Source organism: Barbus barbus (genome assembly GCF_936440315.1).
Source record: "Barbus barbus genome assembly, chromosome: 25".
Taxonomy (NCBI): domain Eukaryota; kingdom Metazoa; phylum Chordata; class Actinopteri; order Cypriniformes; family Cyprinidae; genus Barbus; species Barbus barbus.
In genome coordinates this window covers 16,559,693-16,572,080 of record NC_136753.1, presented here as the reverse complement: position 1 = coordinate 16,572,080, position 12,388 = coordinate 16,559,693, and positions in this window count along the sequence as shown.

Here is a 12,388-nt window from a genome sequence, read left to right as displayed (position 1 = left end):
ACCTACCAGTTAAAGTGCACTCAGATGCTATTGTAGAAATTCAGAATTCACAGTCAGATAAAAACATAAAAGGATGGTTATCATAAAGTGTTTACATTTTTAGTTAATTTCATAGCACCTTTAATTAGCTAATTCATTCTAACTCAATTAAAGCTCAGCATGTGTTTGTTGAATATGAAACTACAAAAAAACTATGAAAACATACTGGATTGCCACAAGAACGAAGCGAGCGATGAAGATAACTAATGCAGCACCAATATGACTCACGCATTTATTTATTTTTGAAGATTATTAGGGATGATTGCTTAGTATAAACCTAATATATTTGACATATGTGGTTAATTAGCATGAATACTGCACATGAATATGAATATTGTGAGAGGTCCCGGGTTCAGATCCCGGACGAGCCCCCAATTTGTTACGACCCTGTTTAGGGACCAAAGTCATTCTAAAGGCATACCACAGTGGCCAGGGCAAAGAGTTCATGTTTTATTGTTCGGGTAAAATAACAACCAAAAAAATAGAAAACAACAAGAAATGTATTTAAACAAACAAATCATAAATAAGGACTGGCGAGCTAACTAATTTAAACTGCAACTTACACAAGAGTAAAGAACACTTCCTATCTCCTGAGGAAGAAATCAAACACAGCAAAAGTCTTCCGGGTCAGCTCATTTACCTATGCTTTCTATGTACTCGAACTAAACAAGCAATCACTCACCATTCTAAACAAAAGAGAATAAGGAAAAACAAGACCAAAAGCAAACACAAAAACAGAGTTCCCAGGGCAAGCCACCATTGAAGTGCCACCAGCAGCTCTTAAATAGTCAGAGGCCTCAGGTGTTTGTAATAGTCTCTGCCCCCATCCAATTAGCAGCTGCACTCAGGAAAGAAAACAAAAAGAGAAAGAGCAGGGGCTCGTAACACATATGAAAGACTTATGCATTACTGAAAAATGCCAAAGAAAATATCACTTGTTTTAGATTTATTTGTCATCTCTCAGAAGATCTCAGTTGGTCTAAGATCTGGACTATTAAGAGAGGGTCCATCATATGGAAGGTATAGCAGAACTTTTGTTTATTTACAGTACTGGGTGAGAAAAGCAAACAAGCAAGACTATCTACAGTAGTTTCATTGTCAATGACAGCTGAAAAGCAAAAGAGCATTTACACACTCAGCAACAGGTCATTAGAGACCTCTAAACCAGTAGTTTTTCTCATCAGCTCTCTCCATGCTAGCATAAAAAGAAATAGTTCTGCAAATTACCTAAATTGCCACGTGAATTACCACATGAATAATAAGCTATTATTACATTAAGATTGGAAACTGCTTGTATATCTATGTCAAAGTAAATAAATAAGGTTCTACATGCACACTGGAAGTGTGGATGTGGGTTTGATTTTCAGGGAACACACAAACTGGTAAAATGTGTATCATGAATGCCATTCAAGTTTTATTGGATAAGCATCTGCAAAATGTTTAAATGTATTAAAAATGTAATGATTTCAGTGATATTTATCAATAAATTTGACAAAAGTGAGATGGGAAGACTTAAATGCAATGCTTTCATTATAGACTTTTTACACTTCTATAATGCTCACAGTATGGTGTCCATACTAATAAATATGTTTTGCAGACCTTTTATTTACACTATAACAAACATCTCAATCACATGCTGTTCACACTAATTATTTCACATTAAAGGAGTAGTTCACCCAAAAATGAACATTTGCTGAACATTTACTCACCCTCAGGCCATCCAAGATGTAAATGAGTTTGTTTCTTCATCTGAAGAGATTTAAAGAAATTTACATCACTTGTTCACCAATGGGTCCTCTGCAGTGAATGGGTGCCGTCACAATGAGAGTTCAGACAGCTGATAAAAACATTACAATAATCCATAAGTAATCCACGTCACTCGTGCCCAACAATTAATCTTGTATAGTGAAAAGCTGCATGTTTGTAATAAACCAATCCATCAAGGCATTTTAACTTCAAACCAGTAATTTCTAAATAAAATAGTCTAAAATAGTCTTTTATCTATAAGCATGTTTTAAACACTGAAAAAGACATCTGAATCAGGAGAGAAATATGCACAGATAAAGCAACATTTACAAGTGAAAACAGTCCAAAACAGTTCTAAACAATTATGTTGGTGGATTTTAATATAAAAATACTTTTGAAATTATTTTGTAATTTTTATAATTTTATTTTTTATAAAAAATATTTTTTTTTATTCACTGCAGAGGTGCATTGGTGAGCAAGTTATGTAATGCTAAATATCTCTGAAATCTGTTCCAATGAAGAAAGAAACTCATCTACAGTTTGGATGGCCTGAGGGTGAGTAAAGTTTCAGCAAATTTTCATTTTGGGGTGAACTATTCCTTTAATAGTCAAAAGTGCAAAGGTATTGCTCTGATCGAATCTCAGTATACAGAACACACACAAACAGATTTGCTGTAATGTCTAGAGAAGAAGCTCTAGAAATAAAGTGATGAGACACTGGCAGTGCTGAGGTGTGAGCATGCTGTCCTCTGCTGTACTGCCATAGAAACACCACAACCACACTTACTTTTCAACATTGGTTTATATATATATATATATATATATATATATATATATTTATTTATAGAAACAATGTATTCAATGATTCTTAAAGCAGTTCAGTTTTGGTTAATTTCAAAGCTACGTACTGCACTAAATGAATCCTTTTTTTTTTTTTTTTTAGAATTTATATTTACCTCTAACATCCAAAACAAGGATAAATGCAAATTGGCGTAGAGAGAATGTACAGTTTAATTTATTACGTGCGTTATGCTCATAAAGCCCTACAGTGATGGGAACCAATGTACTGTATCTCCTGCATTCTGTACTATTTAAAATTAATAACAACGTGCATTGCCTGTGAAAAATATAAAATTCAAGCTGGTCTAAAGTCAAGGACAAAATACAGAATGAGCATGAACATTTTTTAAGAGTTTTTAGATTCATTCCTTCTGCACTGCAATTTTCAGAGATCAGGCTGTTGCTAAGCAACTGTAAAATAAAGCAGAATCCTCTTAAGTCAGATAACCTCCTAACAATTGCTGTACAGTACATACTCGACACATCAGTGTTCCATGTGTATTTCTCTCAGCTGATTCTTGCTGTAATATGGAGAAAGTGAATGTAACTGAAGTCTACCTATTTAACGAGCACCATTCAAACTCTCAAATATAAGACAACCGTTTTTGCCCTATGGATAAAATCCAACAATGGCTTGAAATATAATATTCGGTTGTGAGAAAACTGGCAGCTTCACTTGTGGTTTAGCCTTTGTGCTCATTCTATACTGCAGTGTGCAAGTTTTACTGTCCATTTAAGTGGGCTGTATCTGAATGAATGCAAGCCTGTGGCATCAGTTTATGACATGTAGCCATTTAAAATCCTTTTTATGACTCATTGCATAATATCACCTAACATTAAACTCGTCATTTTCATGAACTAGAAAAATGAGATATTTGTAGATCCCCACTGTCACTTAACTTCCAGCTCAGTCTAAACTATAATACACTGTAGACTGTATTCACTGTATTGCATTATTTGTGATGGAATAGAAATACATTACTGTTGCTCACTGAAAAGGAAAGTGAATTTAGCTCACTGGTGTATTTTGTGCATGATCTATAGTTGCCATGGTAATGATGGCTGAGTACAGTATAATGAATATCACAGAGTGTTAAAGTCTAGTTTTCACACGCAAATAGGACACACGATAAAATCACAAATACTTATGAATTTGAGGAGTGTTGGATTTCAAACCAGGATACAACAGCTGATTGGCAAGCTTCTCTCACATTAGGCAAATATTTAGCCAAAGCATTTGATATGCATTTCATCAGTTCATGCATTCCCAATGAATCAAACCCACAACAACCCTGCCATTGCTGTTATTTACTACTGTCTAAACTCACTCTCTGACTACCTAATCTGCCAATGATTTTGACATTTGAAACAAGCCTTTGTTTTGACTTCACAAGTGCTAAGAACTATTCTTAGACATTTTCGTACAAGAAATGCATAAAGTAACTTGCCATTTTTGTCTGAATCTAAGTTTTCTTATTTAGTGAACTGTTAAAAGCAATGACACACTAGCAATCGTAGTAATTAACAATATTACTTAATCACCTGCCACCTTTTACTGCCAAATAACAGGAAGATTGTGTCTTAGCAATGCTTTAACAAGAACACCTAAAAACCAAACATTTGCATGATATCTGTGTATTAGTCTACGTCTTCAGAAATCTAGATTCTGTAGGCTACTTAAAACTGTGTTATAAAGGTGCGTGAGAGCTCAATGAGCTCGGGGCAAACTCACGTGGCCTGTAAACACATGCGCGAGCAGGAGGCGCTATGACATTAATAATGTGGCGGAGAGCATAATTTATGATTTGAGACATAATGCAACTTCATAACCAATCCTCGCACTCAGGAGTGAAGCGTAGGTGAACTTGTTTGATTGACGTCGTGGGAGTCCGTCCGCAGACCACCGTATGCACGCGCGCAGCCATTGCATTGAACCGCACCGACGACGCAGAGAGGATGGAGATCTACAAGGAGGCACGATGGTTAATAACAGAGATTTCTGTCGTTTTTCATTAAAAACGTCATCCACTGTTATTTCCACTGGATTTTTTTGGAAGTGAGGGAGCCGAAATCCGTTTTTTTTTTGGAAAACGTCTTTTTCTAACCTTGTTCATTCGGTCCCAAAATGAGCCAACTGCTCCATGCGGTACGTACGAATCGAGTGCATGTTTTACATGTTTATTTTGCTCTCTAAAGAACTCGTTTCATTGTAGTGCCAGCGTTTGAATGTTCATGCATCTGCACTGAGACGCAGCTGGCTGAAATAAAAGTACGCCTACTCAAAGTCAGCAGCAGAGCTTTGCGCATGTTGCGGGTATCATGTCTCTAATATTTAGAAGCACCTCTGATGGAGTATTGACCTCTCTGTCCCAAAGGAGTTCAGGTGCATAACGGGTTCTTGCTAAGTAGCACAAGTTAACATAGTTGTTCGCAATCTCTCCGGTCATTTCTAGTGTCAAATCATTATGAATTTTGATCATTAATGTGTTCAGGTTGGCACTGTTGCTTGTAAGGTTTACTTGAGTTAACCGCGTTAAGTGTGTATACGTAGGTTTTATTAACCCCAAAAAAGAGGCTGTAGTTGATCAACTTTTCAGCAACAAACAGTCACTTGTCAGAAGTGTGCAACAGGGTGAATACAGGTAAAGTGGGACGCTTGAAGATAATTTGTCATTTGTCTGTTTTTCAAATATACAGTAAACCAAAATGGCTGCATTAATGTTAAACCATTTTAGTTTATGGTGCACTGATTTCATTGGGGGTTTTTAGATGCATATTCACTCTAGTTAACTGAACATTTAACAGAATAGTAGCCTACATATGTATTTTGCATATTTTTAATGTGTAAGAGATCCTAAAGATTCTCAGAGTATTCTCAAGACAGAATATGAGTCTATATAGAACACTTTGTAACATTTTATACACTTTATGTGGCTTTAGAGGTTTGAAAATTAGTCATGTCATAACAGAATCCTTATTTTATTGAGGAATAATTTTGGAAACTCCATGGGACTTTGATTGGTTTGTGTTGTTAAATGTTGAAGTGAGAACATTTAGCCCACATAATAGTTAGCAAAATAAATAAAAGCAAAGTTGTTTAAGCTTGCAGGTTATTAAATGTTTCCAAAGTTGTTTGAAAAGGGCAAACTCTAAGAGTGGGCGAATGATATACACTTAACAGTAATCACGACTTAGAATTTTAGTGCAAAGGTTTACTTTAAATCGACTTCTTGTTGATGCATTGCCAAGAATTACTGTATTTTATTATATTTTAATATAATAAAATTAATTAACATAATATACTGTCATTTTATACTCAGAAGCCACCTATATTATTTACTCTTCTACAAAGCATCTGCAAAAATGTCAGAGATGCAGGATTGTTTCTAATTTTGGTTGCATGTATAGGTTAGACAAATAAGCATTTAGAGTGATATGCAGAATGAATTTGCATTTACATTATGAGTTAGATTATTCTATTATGATTAACAGAATAATATTTAGGCACAGAACCAAATAATTCAATTGCTTGATGGAGCTCAGTGGACATTTAGTGTGCACTTGGCTTGTTTTGTAACCAAAATGTATTCATTATATGGCAAAACAACATCCTTAATGTCCGTATACAAAGTTTGAAATGATAAAAAGGTAGTTTGAAAGATATGAAGTCATTGCCTTCCAGAGGCTCATCACTCCCTCACAAGGTCACCAAATCCTTGGAATGTTTTCCTCTAGAAATCTATCTAAAACCATCTTGCCTGGGCAACAGGCCAATAAGAGTCAGCTAAATTATCTGGGTCTCTCATGTTAGAAAGAGCAGAAAGAAAAAGGAGAAAATATTGGTATTAACTTCCTTACCCGTTCAGAATCAAGAAAACCTGTTTTTTTTTTTTTAAAGAAAATATTTAACAGTTGGGTGAGTCAAAATTATTCATTGTGATTAATTAAAATGTATTAATTTTGATGTACGTACGGGTCCATTTGAGGCTCTGTGTTTCAGAGTTTATTATGATGATTTCAGGATTAATGATACATAAACAGACCTGGTTTGAAGGAAGCAGCAGAGCAGGGACTGGATCGCCTTGATAAAGCCAATCAGATTAAAGTAGGTCTTCTGTCAACTAGGTCACCCCGACCTACATAGCTTGTCCCATGGAAAATACTCAGCTTTTTTAATCATAATGTACCTATATCATGATAGAGCAAGGAGAGACATTTATTAAATTCACAACATACAAAATAATCGAAGAGGTGTGGATTACCAATACAGATCTATGTATATAGTCCACACTGGTAAGGTGAAAAACTAATATTTTAGAGAAAATAGTTTGTTTAGTTACATACTAAATACAGTTTGCATATATAGTGCTTAGACATACAAGGTCTGATGATAACAAATGCCATTTTTAGTTTCATAATTTTTTTTTTTTTACCTTGAAGTATTGGTTTCACAATCATTCTGATGGTACACTGACTTCTAATAAGGTGAATGCACATGTACAGCTATCCATTGTAATTACCACAGTGATATATTTTACATCACAGCGAGTTCCACTCACTTAACTGTATAGGGGCTCCAAAGTCACAGAAATACACATACAGTTGCTTTAATCAAATTATTATTGCATGAAATTGCTACTGGACCTTTAAAGCGTTTCATCATACTGCTCTTCAAGCATTTTTAAGTATTTGGATTCACATGTAGTTTTAGGATTTCTCCTAAAGTTGTTGGATTACATCATGCCATGTGTTACTCTTTTAAGTTTTTACTCTCTATCTCCCTCTTATAAACACATTTTCTCACTATCAATAGTGGTGTGGAGAATGGAGGCAGCCAGAGCTGGCACTTTAATTCCATGGTGCTTTTTCCTCTTCATATCTGTCAGCAGGTCGCTGCATAATTAGCTGCAGATATCTGCACAGGTTTCCATGGTGCAGCATCATCTCTGTGTGAAAGGCCTGCCTACACATAAACACTCTCTCACACACACATACACAGCAGAATGCTGGAGGTTTAGCACTTTATTATAATTATCGCCTATTATTGCAGATCTGGAACACCCTTACTCACTATGTGACTTCACAACTAGCAGCAAAGCAATGCATCTGCTGTCTTCTCGGTGGACATAACGGTTCTTTATTGAAGTGTTACTTTCCCATCTGTTGTGTGTTGTGCTGTGGTTTGCCAGTCATGGAAACACCCACAAGTTTTCACCTTTTGAATCATCGCTATAGGTAAGGATGTCTGCGTGATGCATAATTTTCAGCGCTTGCAGTGTAATCGTTGTTCCTCGATGACTTGCGGTTTACATCCTACTTAGGTTTACCTCAGGAACCAGTTGAGGTTATGAAGAAGCGATATTTGCTCTTTCTGATTCTCTTTCTGTATGTCTGTCTGTCTGTCTGTCATGATTCTCTGTACGCTGGCAGAAAAGACAGTTTTTCGGCTTTTCAGCCTACAGCCTTCAGTGTTGTGTGGGCGTCTGCAGTGTAAGAGCTTACTCTGCGGAGAGAGAGAGCCAGAGAGCAGGGGCTTCCAGTTGTGCTCTACTGCAATGGCAGGCTGAGAGCGGCCCCTGCTGTGTGTGAGGAGGGTGACTGATGGCTGAGGGAGATTTCTGAAGAGCTGAGTAAAAGTTATTCAGCATGCTTATCCACTCAATCAATAATTCACTTTTCCACCTGCAGCAAGGGCATTGCTCTATGCTTCTGGACCGGTGGTGTGTGAGGGGTTTCTGAAATGAGGAGGCAAAGTCCCTTCTCTGTTCAATTCTATTTGATGCTTACAGATTGAACTTTATCTTAGCTTACACTTGAGATTGCTGACAACCAACAAATACTATTTTTACTTTTATCAATGTAAATTTAATGCATTTAAAGTAAACACTACTATTTAAATGTTTGTTTTTGAAAGAAGTCTCTCATGCTCACCAAATCTGCATTATTTGATCAAAAATACAGTAAAAATGTTAATATTGTGAAATCGTGATAATTTAACCGTTTTATATTTTAAGTGTCACACTATCTTTCAGAAATCATTCTAATATGCTGATTTGCTGCTCAAGAAACATTTCTTCTCATCAATATTGAAAAAAGTTTTGCAGCTTAATATTTTTTGGAAACTGTGATATATTTTTTCAGGATTCATTGATGACTAGAGTTCAAAAGAACAGAATCAATTAATCACAGAGTTTAGTGAAGACTTGCTCTGTAACTGTATTCATTTCTTTAAAAAATCTTATTGACCGCAAGCTTTGTAACATTAATGTACATTTATATTAATATAATTTACAGTAAAAAATTATTTATTAAAACCAAGTCACATAAAATTCTAATCAAGTTTATTATATGTAGTTGAGCATTTCTGCCTCCATTTATGACTTTTTGCCTTCATTTGCACTTGGTGTTGTACTTGTGGCCATGTGGTCTTTGTTTGCTGGAGTTTTTGAAGTTCACGTTATTGGAGGGTGCCCCTTTTGTCATTTTAAGTTAAGAAGGGTTTCACAAGTGCCCCCTATGTGCCCTTGGTATGCCTTTTTTGCCTTTCAGAATTGTTTAGAGGATTCATTGCCTCCCGTTCTCTCTCAGACAAAGTACATCTGTACCTCTGTACAGACAGTGTTTGTGTTGGTTTGTGCTTTCTTCTTGAGTGAGTGAGTTATGTTGGCCATTTAAAGCAAAATATTGATACAAATGACAGGGAAATTGGTATAGGTTTGATGCTGATATAGGGTTATAGTTCATATGTTTTGTATTCGGTGTACTTGTTTTGGAAATGTTACCTAGTTAGGTAGGTATTACGTTTTTGAATGTAAACATAATATATGCAATGCTATTGAAGATTGTTATTCATAGTGGGGGTGGTCTCACTGAAAATGCATCTATTGAACACAAAGGGACTAATTGTGTATTTGTGTCAAGCTTGAGTAGACTGCATCAGGGCAAAGCAACCCACCATCTCCTAATTCACAGCTTCTTATTAAAACAGTCTAGAGGCAGGCTGACCGTGGGAGGAGAGAAGAGATTGGCAGGTTGACGTGATTGGAATAAACAGTGATTCCTGACTAGAACCCCCCCCAACTAGAACGCACTTTATTTCTTTGTCGCTTTTTCTTATTCTTCATCTGTATTCTGACTGAAATGCACATCTTCTCATACACAATTGCTGACACAACATGACCTGTGAAGATTCACACATCAGCAGGACGGATCACATGTTACTCAAATATTCATGGATCTTTTTAAAATTCACAAGCTCTTTGCTTTGATTTTTCAACACACAAGTGAAGGTCACAAGACTGTAAATCGTTTAGGATGGCATCACAGTTACCTAATAATAATGTTATTAATAAATAATGAGCTTTACGAAAGTTGCCCCACTTCCTCACAATGAGATTAATAAAATGCATATATTTTCAGGAAATATTCAAGATCAAGCTAGCTGCTAAAATGCCCTTTAAAAACTACAGTATTATGCAGTAGTTTGCACTGAAGAACTTGCATTTTTTTTTTTTTTATATCTTTGCCCGTCTAGTTTGGCCAACAATGTACTTTATACTGCCATTCGAAATTTTGGGGTGTCATTTTTTTATTTTTAAATTAATATTTAAATTTTGCACAGATGCATTAAATTGACAAAAAGTGACAAATGTCCTTAACATTTTGTAGTATTACATTCAACATCACAATTTCTAATCCCATAGAAACCATGTCAGCGATTGTCGTTCTGAATGAATTTTATTCACTGACAATCGTTTGTGATAATGCACTGCTGCAGTTTATATACAAATGTTTTTAGCAGCAAGAAATCAGATTTCTTGTCAAAGACATCTTATTTTTCCCAGCAGTACATCTCATTGGTGAGCATATTTTCAAAGCTGTGGCCAGTTACAAATCCTCTCAGTAACATTAAGGCATTCAGCGGCAGGAACACCAAGCAATCAACAGCAGCAATAAAACTGCTGTCAGTGTGAACGGGACTTAAGAATATTGTAATAGCCAGCTGGTATATTAGACGTTTTTGTGACCACGCTGAAATTAGGTTGATCTATTATGGTCCTATAAGGCAGACACACAAATCCTGTGTTGGCTCAACTCTCAGAGCTGCTGAATAAACTGGGCCACAATCTCTGTCACCGTAGTGCGCTGGTCAGGCAGTGTCACAAGTTCAGCCTCTGCCCAGGTGGTGGAAATGTGTAATCATTTCCAGTTGGCTTTCTTTGTATGTTCTTTGAAAGACACTATTTTGTGTTTATTTCCCTCGGTCTATTCCTGACTATTTGATTGGCCACTTCTCCATTGGTAATATTGTAAATGGCTATCTGCTGTGTTGAGATATTCATCAGAAATGTATTGTTTTGTTTGTTCCACGGTACAGTGTCAAATACAGTGAGAAAATGTTATAGTAAAAACCTGTTAAAAGGTTAAATTACCTTGCCATATATGTTGAAAAACTAAATGGTTTAACATCATATTGTATGTAATTTTACTGTAAAATACTGTCAAACATATGGTTTTTGCAAGAATTTTTTTTTTTAAAGAACATGTTTTTTATGGTGAATTTTGGCATTTTGCAACTGCTATAAATATAACAGGATATTTTTTTTACTGTGTAGAAAGAAAGTTAAATGGGTTTGAAAGGCCACGAGAGTGTAAAAATGATGAGAGGATTTTAAATTTGGGCAAGCTATCACTTTAAATAATAAGAGATGTGAGTTTGTGAGAACTGAATGATTTTGACAGTATCCTGCCCTTGGTTGAGCATGTAGCATGTACTTTGTGTCCTTGTGTTGTTTTGCTTTTTCCTGCTGTTTTTCCCACTGATTGTCTGGTCAGTGGTGAAGGTTGACAGGAGTTGGTTACAATGTAGATAGAACGAGAGAATGCTTGCAAATAGTTTGACAGATGCGTAACTGGGGAATAGTGTAGTATGGAAAGGATTTCAAATGCTTTTGGATTTGGTTCTCAATCATAAGGTTCCTTTAAATGCCATTTTACACTCTTAAAAATAAAGGTGCTTCACGATGCCATAGAAGAACCTTTTTGTCTAAATGGTTCCATAAAAAAAACATTAAAATCTGTAGAACATTTCTGTTTCACAAAAGGTTCTTTGTGGGGAAAGAAGGTTCTTCAGATTATAAAAAGGTAAGAAAGAGATGGTTCTTTAAAGAACCTTTGACTGAATGGTTCTTTGTGGAACCAAAAACGGTTCTTCTATGGCATCGCTGTGAAGAACCTTTTGAAGCACCTTTATTTTTAAGAGTGTATAATATGCCCTAAAAACAGAAGACATAAAAAATCTTACTGACAGTATTTTTTTTTTTTAACATAAACATATTTTCTCTTTTCTTTGTTCTTTGTTCTAGGAGCTGTACGATCTTGAGGATCTTCTAAATTAGTTAGTATTTTTTTCTTGATTGGTCCTTATTCTGCTACAGGGCAAATGAGGAATTACTGCTGAATGTAAAATGTTCAAATAAGCTGAACGTAAGGCGACTGAGAATGAAAAACTGGGGCAAAACATAATATACTGGACCCATATACTAAGTGATGTCTTGCTACAGTATCTATTTAAGCAGATTTGCTTTAGTTTAGTCACGCAGAAGCATTTCTGGAAATAAGTTTTCTATTCACATTTTCCATTTTAATAAGATAGAAGAATGTAGGCCTGGAGTGAAGAGTATCAATCTGTCTCTGTGCAGCAGATGGAGCCATGACTGCATTTTGAAGCGTTTCAATCAGATATGTGATAATGCTATTTAGA